General features: G+C 31.7%; 1 protein-coding gene across 4 annotated transcripts in view; it reads left to right on the top strand.

The window, feature by feature from the left end:
* Window positions 1-285: 285 nt before the first annotated feature.
* LOC122630802 (protein tincar) overlaps window positions 286-12,623 on the top strand; it is a 233,899-nt gene continuing 221,561 nt past the window's right edge. For all 4 annotated transcript variants that reach the window (XM_043815737.1, XM_043815735.1, XM_043815736.1 and 1 more), the window contains exon 1: window positions 286-499. The gene's annotated coding sequence lies outside the window, so the exon portion shown is untranslated. The remainder of the gene's footprint in view (window positions 500-12,623) is intronic.

The raw sequence follows: 12,623 nt of genomic DNA, 5'->3' as shown, positions 1-12,623 counted from the left end.
GAGATGCCGGGCTGCCTCAGAACGAGCGTGGACGTCGGCTGTGTCGTGTGATTTCGGACTGTCGCTCTGTTCTCTCTTTCTCTTGATATATATATTAACATATATATGCGTGTGTATATGTATATATAAAATATATACGTATATAAATAATAATTTCCGATCTCGTTTGATATTTTTCTTTTCTTTCTTCTCGAGAAGTCGATCCGATTATTCTTATTTCGCAGTGGTGTCGTAAATATATATATATATATATATATATACATATTGTGTTGTGAACATAGAAGAAGAAGAAGAAGAAGAAGGAGAAGGAGGAGAAGAAGAAGAAGAAGGATCTAAAGTAAAAGATCGTAAGGACGTCGGATCATCTCGTCGATGCTTTCGAAAGAATCCGAACCTCTCGACGACGAACCTGCTGCTGCTGCAGGAGGAAACTTAAAGATCGCTCGATCGTGTACTTATTATTCTTCGAAGGATTCTTCACGTCCCTACAGAAAACTAGGTAAATCCTTATAGATACGTAATTTAAATAGTACATCATAATTATAATAAATGATTTCATAATACATATTAATTTCGTTCGTCGAATTCTTCTTTCTTTCTTTTCTTTTCTTTTTTTTTTTTTTTTTTTTTTTTTTAATACAATCGAGATATAAACTTTAACGATTCTTGTAGGGAAACAATTTCGTTGAAGAAAAGTTACGTCTTACGTTTATCAAATCTCTTGTAATATGGTACATTAAGTAACATAATTAGTCAGAAATTCGTTTCCGACGTTCGATCGAAATCCTTTGGATTTTTCTCTCGGTGATATTTCGAACGTTGTCGTTGTTATATGTTTGGAGTTTTCTGATTGGCAGATGAAATCGTTCGAAGTTGAAGTTACGTACGCTATTCGTTCGCGAATGTGGCAATACCAGTTTTTCCGCCTCTTTTTTTTTTCTTTTCTTTTCTTTTCCTCTTTTTTGTCTCTTTCCGTCTCTCTCTTACTCTCTTACTCTCTTTCGTCATTTTTGAAGTGACGTCCTTTCGTTTTTTTCCGTTATTCGTTTATTATTATTTTTTCTTTTTTTTTTTTATAATCGACGTTTCATCGACATAGAACATGGAAAAATTGTATTGGTGAGAGCAGCCAGCTTCGATTTCTTTTCTTTTTTTTTTCTTTTTTGTTTTTTTTTTTTTCTTTTATTGCGTTTAGTTTAACATTCGTAAGAAGTGCGTGCTGTAATTTTATCCTCTTCGTAGAAACCGCATTTCAAACGTGAGAAAAAAAAAAACGGACGAAGAGGCAGGACATTAATTTCAACAGAAATCATATAGATGTTTGTTGTTTCGTATATTTACATTTTCCATCGATCTCTTAAGATCCAAGGTCATGCTTTCGACGCGTTATTATTATTATTATTATTATTATTATTATTATTATTGTTATTTTTTTTTCTTCTTTTGTTCGCACACATACGTATATGTGTTCAATGCTTATCGTGATTTTCATTTGAGAAATTTATAACAAATTGAATGTTACGATTTCGCAGACATTTTTTAATCCTACGCATTCTTTTGTTTCGTTTTATTTTTATTTTTATTTTTATTTTTTTTTCTCGAGAACGACTATCTTGTTACGTTATCTTTTCTAATTATTATTATTACGTATTGTTTTTTTATTTCGATTTTGTTGTTAATAACATTATTAATATCGTGTACGTCGTATTTAATTGTTTCTATTTAATTTTCTAAAAAAGACAGATTTCTTTTGTGAAAATTCTTTCTTTAAAAAAAAAAAATCTTTCTTTCGATCGTCAAATCGTTTTCGATCGGGATAATGAAAATATTTATCATTTCGAAAATATCGATTAATATCGTGGTTCGGCGTCTTTTTTTTTTTTTTCTTTTTCTTTCTTTCTTTCTTTCTTTCTTTCTTTCTTTCTTTCTGTTTTCTTTTTTTCTTTTTTCTTTTTCTCTTTAAATTCACAGTTTCTTAGAAAGAAGTAATTTTTCTCGAGCACTTCTGTTATTACTTCTCTGTCTTAAGCTGAAGACAGATGTAAACAGCGTTTGCTTTTACAAAAATCAAATAGTATTATCAGTAGAAAATCGTTGGAATTCGAATGAATCTAAACGCGTGAAATTATGTAACTTCAATTAGTCGAGTGTGGTTTTATATTTTTCGATATTATTTCGATGAAATTATTTATGAATTTGTTTATCGTTGCGTATTATTTGCGTCGTAATGTTAATCAAAGTTAAACGATTAAAAATAATCAAAACAAAATTTGTTTTGCGACGAAATCACGCGAAAATTTATTAGATGTATACGAATTATGTATCGTTCATTTATATATACAGGATCTATAGCTATTACTTAGGTATAATAACAAATTATTTCTCTCTCTAACAATTTTTTTTTTTCTTTATTTTTTTTTTCTAATATTTCTAATTTGTACACGGTATAATTATTGAATATCGCGTAGACGTTGGGAACAATTCAATTTTCTAGTTAGATTTGGGATCATTAGAAATTATTTTAATTAGAAAATTCAATATCGATGATGATTTTTATATATGATGAAATATGGATTTTATGGATAATGTCTTTATGACATAATTATTTTATTTATCCGTTTCTATTTAAGTTATTATAGAATGGTCAATATGTATGAATAATTTGATCAGAAATCAAAATTTCATTATGTAATATAAGTGATCAATGAAAATAATAAAGTGCCAAGATAACGTCTAGGTTTATTATAAATACAGATCATTCATTAAAAATATCGACAAATTACTATATCTACAAATACCGTAATTAAAAAACTGACAGTTTTCGGAATTAATTAAACTGATACTGACCATATGATATTACTTTATTGATATTCCATTATAAATAATATTCACTTGAATTTATTTAAAATACCGATAAAAAATAAATATCGGTCCATTCAATCGGTATTAATATTTTACACGTCGAAATTAGAACTTTGGATGAAAATGTATTTAAGCAAAGAAAAAAAAAAGATAGTATAAAAATATTTGAGTACTCCATTGTTATCGAATATTTTTTTTTTTTTTTTTTCCTTTAAATATTTCGAAATATAAATAAAAGTTTCGCACGTTGTTTAAGATAACGGAATATGAAAATTTTCGATTAAGTAATATTCTAATTGAGAATTAACCATTTGTTAAAGATAGTTGATTTATAATGGAAACGATATCGTAAGAAACGTTTCGAGGTTAAGAACGAACTTTGACTTTATCGAGTTAATTGCTTATGGCGCGATAGAAGAAAATATTATGGGGTTTCTCTTCGTATCTCAAGATGTACAGTACTTGGCTTTCCCAACGAGAAACAGATGAGAACGGCTGGAAGCTAACAAACTTCTCTTCGAAGGGACTTGAGAAAATCGTGCTACGAAGGATTTTATCGGATTACGAAAGCGAGTCCGCTCGAGTCTCTTTCGAAGTTATTCGACTTTGTCCCTTAAGTTACAAAAGATGTATGGACGAAGGGAAAGGGCAGGCGGGAGGAAACGAGAAAAGGAAGAAGCAAGAACTGTAAATAATTTCGTTCGTCGAATTTTTTTTCTTAATACAATCGAGAGATAAACCCCGACGATTCTTGTAGCAAAATAATTTCGTTAAAGAAAAGTTACGTCCCACGTTTACCAAATCTTCTATTTTTCTCACGATTTTCCAATTTTGCGGATAAATTTCGTCGCGTGCGAATCGATCGTAAACGACGAATCAAATCCTTGAAAAAAAAAAAAAAAAAATATTTAAACGCGTAGTAAAATTTAAGAGATCGAACGAGAAAGGACGAACGTTGTTAAAGAAAAAAAAAATAAAATAAAATAAAATAAAATAAATAAATAAATAAAAAACTTAGAAAAATGTTGACGAATCAATCTCGACGAAGTAAACATCGTAAAACGATGGAATGCAAGGAAATATAAATAACTTAAGAATACGTAAAGAAATTCACATGAAAGGTTAGATTAAAGAGAGAGATGATTTCCAAAATGGCGTCGAGAGTTGGTAGAATCCGGATAAACGATGGAAGCAGCAAGAGTGGGAGGAGGTAAGGTAAAATAAGGTAAAATAAGGTAAGGTAAGGGTAACCGGATGTTACAGAAGCACAAACGACAGCAGCAGTAACAGTACCAGTAGCAGTAGCTTTGGAACATTTTTCCAGAAACGAAATGTCAGGAACGTGACGCGTCGCGATAAAGAAGAAAGAGAGAAAGGGTGGGGAGAGAAAAAAAAAGAGGGAGGGAGAAAGAAATCGTGGTAATTAAGATCAATCGATCTCGAGCGATTCGTTCGGTCGATCCATTCATCGATCGATCGATCGATCGATCGTTCGTTCGAGATTAGGTCCTGTCGAAGGAGTTCACTGCGAACCGCGATAGGAGGTAGGTTGAGATAAGATTGGATGGGGTGAAGGGTGAAGAGTGAAGGGTGAAGAAAGGTACGGGTGGAGACGAGTTTCTTTCCTCCTGTTCTTTCACAATGGACCGTTATTCGAGTGCGCTCACACTTATAGAAAACTCGTGTTCGAGTGTATGTGTGTATACTTAAGTTCGTGTATCGTGCTCCGACGCAGAAGGATTATTCTACTTGTTAAGGGAAAAGGGAGAATAAAAAGGGTTTCGAGAAGGGTTAAAGGTGATGGTTATAGTAGGTGAGGTACGTTTGGAAATCGCGATGGACGAGAGAAGGAAAGATAAAGGAAGATCTCTCGTCTTACCTTCTTTTTTTTTCTCTCTCTCTTTCTTCTTTCTTTTCTCTCTTTTTATCTATCTATTTTCTGCAGCTGCACGCAAGGATGCAGATGCGAGCGTATTTTATTTTCCTTTTATCTTTCTACGGGGATAACGAAGAAGAGTTCGAAATCGGGATCGATCGATCGATCGATCGAATATGGAAAACCAAGTCTTTTTTTTTTCGAATAGTTTCCAATAGAGATCGAAAAAGAAGTTATCTTTACATTCGTTTTTTTTTCTTTTTTCTTTTTTTTCGAAGTTCCCTCCCTGTCTCGTTCTCTTTTTGTTTTTATTTCGTGATATGTAAGTAAGTCAGTAGGTAAGATGATGACGATCGAGTAATGTAATTTTTATTATCCGTGAAGTATTTATGCTGGTTTCATATGCGATTACGTTTCTAATGAGCGTTATTATAAATAAATGATTGTTTTTAATTTGTCGGATATTTATAGTGCGCGTAAGCGTAATAATTAGGTTAAGAAAGAGTTTCTTAAAGTGTGATACGGTGGTATCTTCGTAAGTAATGCCGGTGTTGTGTTGGTAACGCGCTTTGAACGGTGATAATTAGCGAGAGACTCGTGTCGGTCTCGTGAAAGCTAACCTACCGTAAAGATTCCTCGCTGTTCATTCATGATTACCGGCGTTGTGTAATAATCAAGTACGGCACGTGCCACAACGGGAGACCTTGGCGTAGCATCTTACGTGCCAATAAAATCTACGATCTTTCACGATAAAATCGCGATCTTTGATTTATCGCAAACTTTACGTCCTGTCCGACGATTTTACATCGTCTATCATTTCGATCACATAAAATAAGAAATTAACCTTTATAAGTTATTCAACGAATTGAAAAAAAAAAAAAAAAGAAAGAGATCAGGTTAATTTTATTATGGATATAATGTTACGTTTTAAATAATATACAGATAAGAAAATGTGATCGAATTAAATGTTTCTCTCTTAATATTTGGTATTAAATGAAAATAATGAAAATAAATTTCTTACATTTTACGCGTTGTATTCAGTTTTCTTCCTTTTTTTTTTTTTTTTTTTTTTCGTTAAGAATGAGCGATTAACATAATCGATAAAAATAGATCGATTCTACAAGTTTGCCAACGAATATGTAAGAAAGATAATTCGATGAAGTCTTAAGAGATCGACACTTTATTCTTTGACTTTCCTTATCTGTTTATTTATTTCTTTACTTATTGTTGTATTATTTGATTTATTTAATACATGTATAGATATACGCTTGCAAATATTTGTTCTATATCTTCATTGGAAAATATCGGATGAAATTTAAGAAATATTTTGTATCCTTCTTTTTCTTTTTCTTTTCTCTTTAATTCATTAGTACAACTCCTATTTATGTCGAACTAAATTTCTCAGAGTCCGATAACAATAGTGATACTTAATTAAAAGCGACTAACGAGACGGATCCCCGGATAATCACCGTGTCCCGTAATTAATTACGACTTAAATCGGCGTCGACGTAGCGAGCGATAAATTTATCGAGCATCACCTTTCTCGCCACACCATCTATCCCGTGCGATTATACTTCCTGGAGTTTGAATTCAGGGGGTAGGGGAACTCGCACGATGAAAATGAATGATTGCGCGAGCCCTGATATCGAGAAGCAATTCTCTCTCTCTCTCTCTCTATCTCTCTATCTCTCTTTTTTTCTTTCTCTTTCTTTTTCTCTCTACGAATTTAAATGAACACGTTTGATGATGGTGGTAAAGTGTCGGTGCTTGCTAACCAAGCAACCCTCCTTGCTACGGTAATATTTACCACCCTTTTCCTATCTTCGAGGTGTACACATATATATATATACTCTCATACATATATACGCACTCATACGTATATAATATACTCATACATACATCTATACGACATACACAGACATATTTTATTATATATGTATATACTTACAAATATATATATATATATGTATGTAAGTACGAAGAGTGCAGGTTGCAGGTGTGTGTTACTACCGCTGCTACATTCAAGGGACACGCGAAGCTCTCGTTGATAGGTTACGCCCTTATTTAGGAAAGAAGGGCTCACGAAGGGCCTCGGGGCTCGTTTCATAGCCGCGAGTCTTTCCTTCCTTCCAGCTACAAACGTTACTGCTTCATGCGAAGATTATGAAGCTCTGCTCCCTAAAGTAGGCCAAGCGTCGTCATCACGTATGCGTAAAGGCGACCATCTTTCTTTCTTTCCTTGCTTTTTTTTTCTTTTCTTTTCTTTTTTTGTTTTTGTTTTTCTTTCTTATTTTCTTTTTCTTTTTTGTGGGTGCGTCTGTTTTATTCAAAACGTCCGTTCGTTTTGTTTCTTTGACCATTTGCACTTTTGCTTGTGTCATCTCTAACGTGATATACTGTACGTAGTAATTAAAACGAGGAAAGGGACATAAATTTGTTTATAACTCACATTTAGTTCTATATATATACATATACATATATATGTATGTATTTATTTATGTATTATGTATATACATATTGATATATGTGTTAATAATATAATAATATGTATTAATGTGTATAATATACATATTAATATATGTATTAATATATGTATTAATATATGTTATACATATGTAAATAATAAATATACATACATATGTATATACATTTAGTTGTGTGTGTGAAAAATTTATCAATTTTAATTTTTATTCTATTTAAAAATAATAGAAATGTTTCAAGTTGGACATACTTAAACCCGATTAAGAACTCAGACATGTTTTTTCGAAATATTAGATTTTTTTTCTGAAGCATAACTTAATTCGTATTACTTATGGATTCAGAGTTTCAAAATATCGTTTATTAATCAAATTATAGATAAAATTATCGTGATACCCGTGTGTAATGCGTACGAAATGTAGATATATGAAAAAATGCAATTAGTGTAAACATTATTTTCGTGATACAATATAGCGATGTTTTTAATAAAAAATTGAAGGCGCGCTTTTACGAATTATTTGAAAAGTGGAAAGACAGCATGTTATCATTTTATGTTATGTGTTGTGTAATTATAAACAAGTTTTTTTAATAAAAACTTGCATTTTCAAATAATTGCATCGCGATTTTATCACATCCAAGATATTAAAATAAAGGAAATTAAATCAATGTCGGTTAGGAAAGAAAACTAACAAAGTAATTATAAATATCTAATTAAAACATCTGTTTTTATAATCACAGATCTCGTATTTATTAAACAAATTACGAACGTTTCAAATTAATTAATTCCTGATATCACGAGCGTTTTAACGAGTTTGAAAAATCGTCGAATAACAATTCGAATGAAACGTCCGCGTTAAAAAAAATTAATTTTAAAAGAGTGATACAAGCACGATTTGATTTTCTCGAGTAGGTCGATCGTCGGTACGATGTTTTCTTTTAATCTCGTACGAGTTTCGAAGAAAAGAATTTACACAGCTGCTACCTCGTAACGGTCGTGTGCGACGCAGACTCGACAAAATAAAGAAAAAAGAAGAAAAAAAAAAAACGCGATAAGCGCGAAAAAAAGCTTCGTCGCTTTATCGCGATTTCTTTGTGCTCGAGCACATCTTGATCCTACTTTTGAATTATGAAACATATCAATAGAGAAGGACTTTCGAGACTGCTTCAATGATAAACCAATTCCTGTGCCGTTCAATCTTGTAACACTATCGAGAATAAAATTGTTGATTTATATCTTTTTTTTTTCTTCTTTTTCTTCTTTTATCTTCATCAATTTTCTCCTTTGTATTACTTGATCATACGAATAACATTCTGTATTATAAATTATTTCAATAGTTTTAAAACGATAATTTACGGAGACAATATTAATGTTTTATCTTGAAGTTAGAAACGTTCATGCGATACATGGGAACCATTTGATAAGTTTCATGGTCGTTGGATAGCTCGTGATGGGGCCATCGAGTGGCTACCGAGATCGCAGGATATTACACCTTCTAACTACTTCCTTTGGGGCTTCATTAAGGACCCTGTATATAAGACTAGAATCGTCGATCTTGACGAACACAAGGAAAGAATTCACACTGCAATTTAAGAAATTGATGCAGACATGATGATTCACCGTGTCTGGCGAGAGCTAGATTTATCGTTTGGATATTTTGCGAGTAACAAATGGCTTCTATAACGAATGTTTGTTACTTTAAGATATGACTTTAATATTTTCTCTGTAAAGTGTCATTAATGTCGTTGTTTCGAAGCGATCAATAAAGATTTTATATTAGTGAAAAATTATCACAAATAATTTATAGACATCTTATGATTTAATATACATATAGGCGTGTTTGTGTATGGGTGAAAGGATGTAATACATATTTATAGGTATTATATGCATATGTATATAAGCATAATCGTAATTGTATAGATAATTTATAGATATCATGTATTATAGTTTAATATACATATAGGTATAATACAACTTATAGATATTTTATGTATATGTATATATGCATAATCATAATTGTATAGATGATTTATAGACATCATGTATTATAGTTTAATATTTCTGTGTGTATGTATCTCTCTGTACTCTCTCTCTCTCTCTTTCTTTGTGTATGTATGCGTGCACGCACGTACGCATAATCGAAATCAATGCATCGTCGATTCATAGTTTAAATCTCGAAACAAAGAGTCTCATTTTTCATACACGTGCCTCTTGCACGCGATATAACACGTGACTAAGTTGAATCGATCGATCGAGCAGAGATTGGCCTTCACTAATATTAAAATACCACGAGCCATAAGTTTATCTTTAACGATCACTTTACCAGGAAGTAAATCTTTTGAGATTGTATCGGCAGGTAGAACGAAATATGCTTATAGCTTGCGAAACATATGTAGGTACATATCGTTTCGTTTCCAGAGCAAGTTTGAGAATGAAAATATTTTAAGAGCTCCGAGGAGAGTTACGAAACCCTACCTGGTCATTTACATGATCCTTTCATTTTCGGGAGTGGCTTGGACTATCTCGAGGTGGCGGGAGATTTGAAAAATTACAGGTAGATAATGTAGATACATATACCTATATTTTATAAAAGTATATACGGATGATGTATTATTCGATATTCGTGCGAAACAATTCGAAAGAATAATTTTTTCTTGGAACATTCTTTTTTTTTCTCTTTTCTTTTTCTTTTTTTTCTTTTTTTTTGTTTTTAAAGACATTTACGAAAGTTTCTATATCGCCGAGTATCTTTTTTATTTGGAATTGTAATGTCACGTAGGTATAAACGTAATATCAACACAAAGAAGATAATAATATTTTTATCCAACATTTGTCGTCAAACATCTCTTAAAAATTAAGAAAATATTTTTAATTACGAAAACGTTATGAACTGTCTAGTATTTGAGTACAAAGGTATATTAGTATGTACAAAAAGAAACAAATTGTTTTCTCTTTAACTCTTTCTTACGAATCGAAAGAATACAAACGTTCCTGTCTTCGTTTTATTATTTTTATTTGCAACTATAATGTCACGTATATCTAAACATAATATCAATACAAAGAAAATAACGATTCTTTTTATCCGATATTTACTATCATTTATAGTATAAATATTTTTTGAAAATTAATGAAATACTTTGAAATTCGCAAATATATATATATATATGTGTGTGTGTATAATCATTAATATATTACATTCTTATAATATATATTATATATTAAGAAAATAAATTATTTAATTTCTAATTATAAATTATTAAATCTTCTCCTTAATATATTAATTTCTCTTTTAAAAGTACACGCGTGTGCGCGCGTAATTTTCTCTCTTTAACTTTCTTTTTTAAATCAAATGAATATAAATGTTTCTGTCTTCGCTACATCTTTTTTATTTTCAATCACGATATCACATAATATATATTATAAACATAATATTCTCGAGAAAGAGACAACAATTTTTTTATCCAACAATTATCGTCAAACGTCTCTTGGAAGATTAACGAAATACATTTAAATACGTAAACGTTATATACTAACCAATATTTAAGCTTAAAAATAAAAATATATAGGTATCTACAAAAAGAAAATAATTGTCCTCCGTTTAACTCTTTTTCTAAAAATCGAAAGAAATACAAGTATTTCTATTTTACGTTGCAACCGTGATGTCAGATCGATCGTACGATCGTATAAAAATATTAACGAAAGAAAATAAAAGTTTTGTTCGTGGAACATTTACCATCGATCGTTATCTCGTGAAATAAAATAGTAAGAAAATAATTTTAAATACAGTAACGTTAATAATAACTCAGCCTACGCGTACAGTTTAAATTCGTTCATCGAAGGGTCGCAGACAGAAAGCATAGATTTTATTGCTATACCTACCTATGGATTTTACGTTCGAAAAGGGGAACCCATTTCATGGTTATCACTTTCATAGAGAGAAATTCACGGCCGTTTAATGGCCGACAGCCGACGGTGTGAGATGGTAGGTGGTAGTGTACGATGGGTGGGTGGATAGGAGGTATAAGGGGTTGGGGGTAGGAGAAGGAAGTTGGAAAAATTCATTTCGATATCAAAGACCGATATTTCTTCGGTTCGACGAAACGAACTTAGCGTTTTAAAGGCAATGTCGCGTCGAAAGAGACGCGAACGTAACTCGCGATTTATTGCTTTTTCAGCCAAACCCATATCCGCGTCTTATATACCAATGGAATTTCTTTCCATAGACTTTCACGAAGAATTTCATAGCTTGGCATTTCGACGGTTAAATTTTCTATTTAGATTTCTTTCTTTCCTTTTTTTTTTTTTTTTTTTTCCATAGTTATTTTTCTTTCATTTATATGAGACATGGATATCATCTTTTGACTCGATTCAACGATATCAATATTATAGATTTTATTTGATTTTTATTTAATATCTTGCGACAATGTGTAAATAAATAAGTAAGTGAAAAAAGAAAGAAAGAAGAAGCCTTTAATTAATATTATTCCATTAATGATAATGTAATTAATTGGGAAGAAAATCGAAATCATTATTTTGTTCAATTAATTGCGAAGAAAAAAAGAACGTTTTGCGTTTATTTAATTCATTGTATATTTAAATAATCGATAAGACGTTCGAGAAGGTGCAAGAGAGGATTAGTATTGATATCTATGCGTATATATTCATATCGGTAATACGATAGAGAGAAGATCGTCCTCAGGAGGAAGCGGTTAATTATGGCTAATTAATCTCATTACGGGAATATTCGTGAGATCGATCTGTTAATAAGCGAAAGTCAAACGGAGAACGTCGATTGAAGTTGTGGTTAGTATGAGGCTTAATAGAATTTATTTTCTTTATCTCGATTCAACTAGATACTCGAACTCTTCACGAGCATCGAACAATTTTCATGATTTATTGCGATTTAAAGATAGTATAATAAAATGTTTTATTTTTCATGATTCTTATCGTACATTAAGTTGTCTGGTTAGTTTCTCTCATCTTTCCTTCACGAATATTTTGAAGAGACACAGAAGTGGTTATTGAAAATGATAGAAAACGAGGAGAGAGGAGAGGGACAATACACAAGCGCGTTAGCGTGTCGACAACGAAGGGACTTCTTCTCTCGGCACGTGGTCAATGCGCGTTAGACTTTCAGAGGAAAGAGAAAGAGAGATAGACAGAGATATATATACAGAGAGAGAAAGAGAGAGATAGAATGAGTTAGGGGAAGGAGAGAAGCGTGAGACTCTTGTGGTGAAGCAGGAGTCTACATTTACGAGGACGCGTGCCAGACGAATGTGCTCGAATAGATTATAAAAGCTGCGGTCGCAATTTCTACTTGGCGGCCGGTTTTCATTTTAACCGGGATATTTACATGGAAGACTGACTATGAGTAAGAAAAAGAGAGATAGATAGATAAAAAAAAAG

This window comes from Vespula pensylvanica, chromosome 7 (assembly GCF_014466175.1).
Source record: "Vespula pensylvanica isolate Volc-1 chromosome 7, ASM1446617v1, whole genome shotgun sequence".
NCBI lineage: Eukaryota > Metazoa > Arthropoda > Insecta > Hymenoptera > Vespidae > Vespula > Vespula pensylvanica.
Note: the sequence above shows the minus strand (reverse complement) of the source record. Positions and strands in the feature narration are given on the sequence as shown.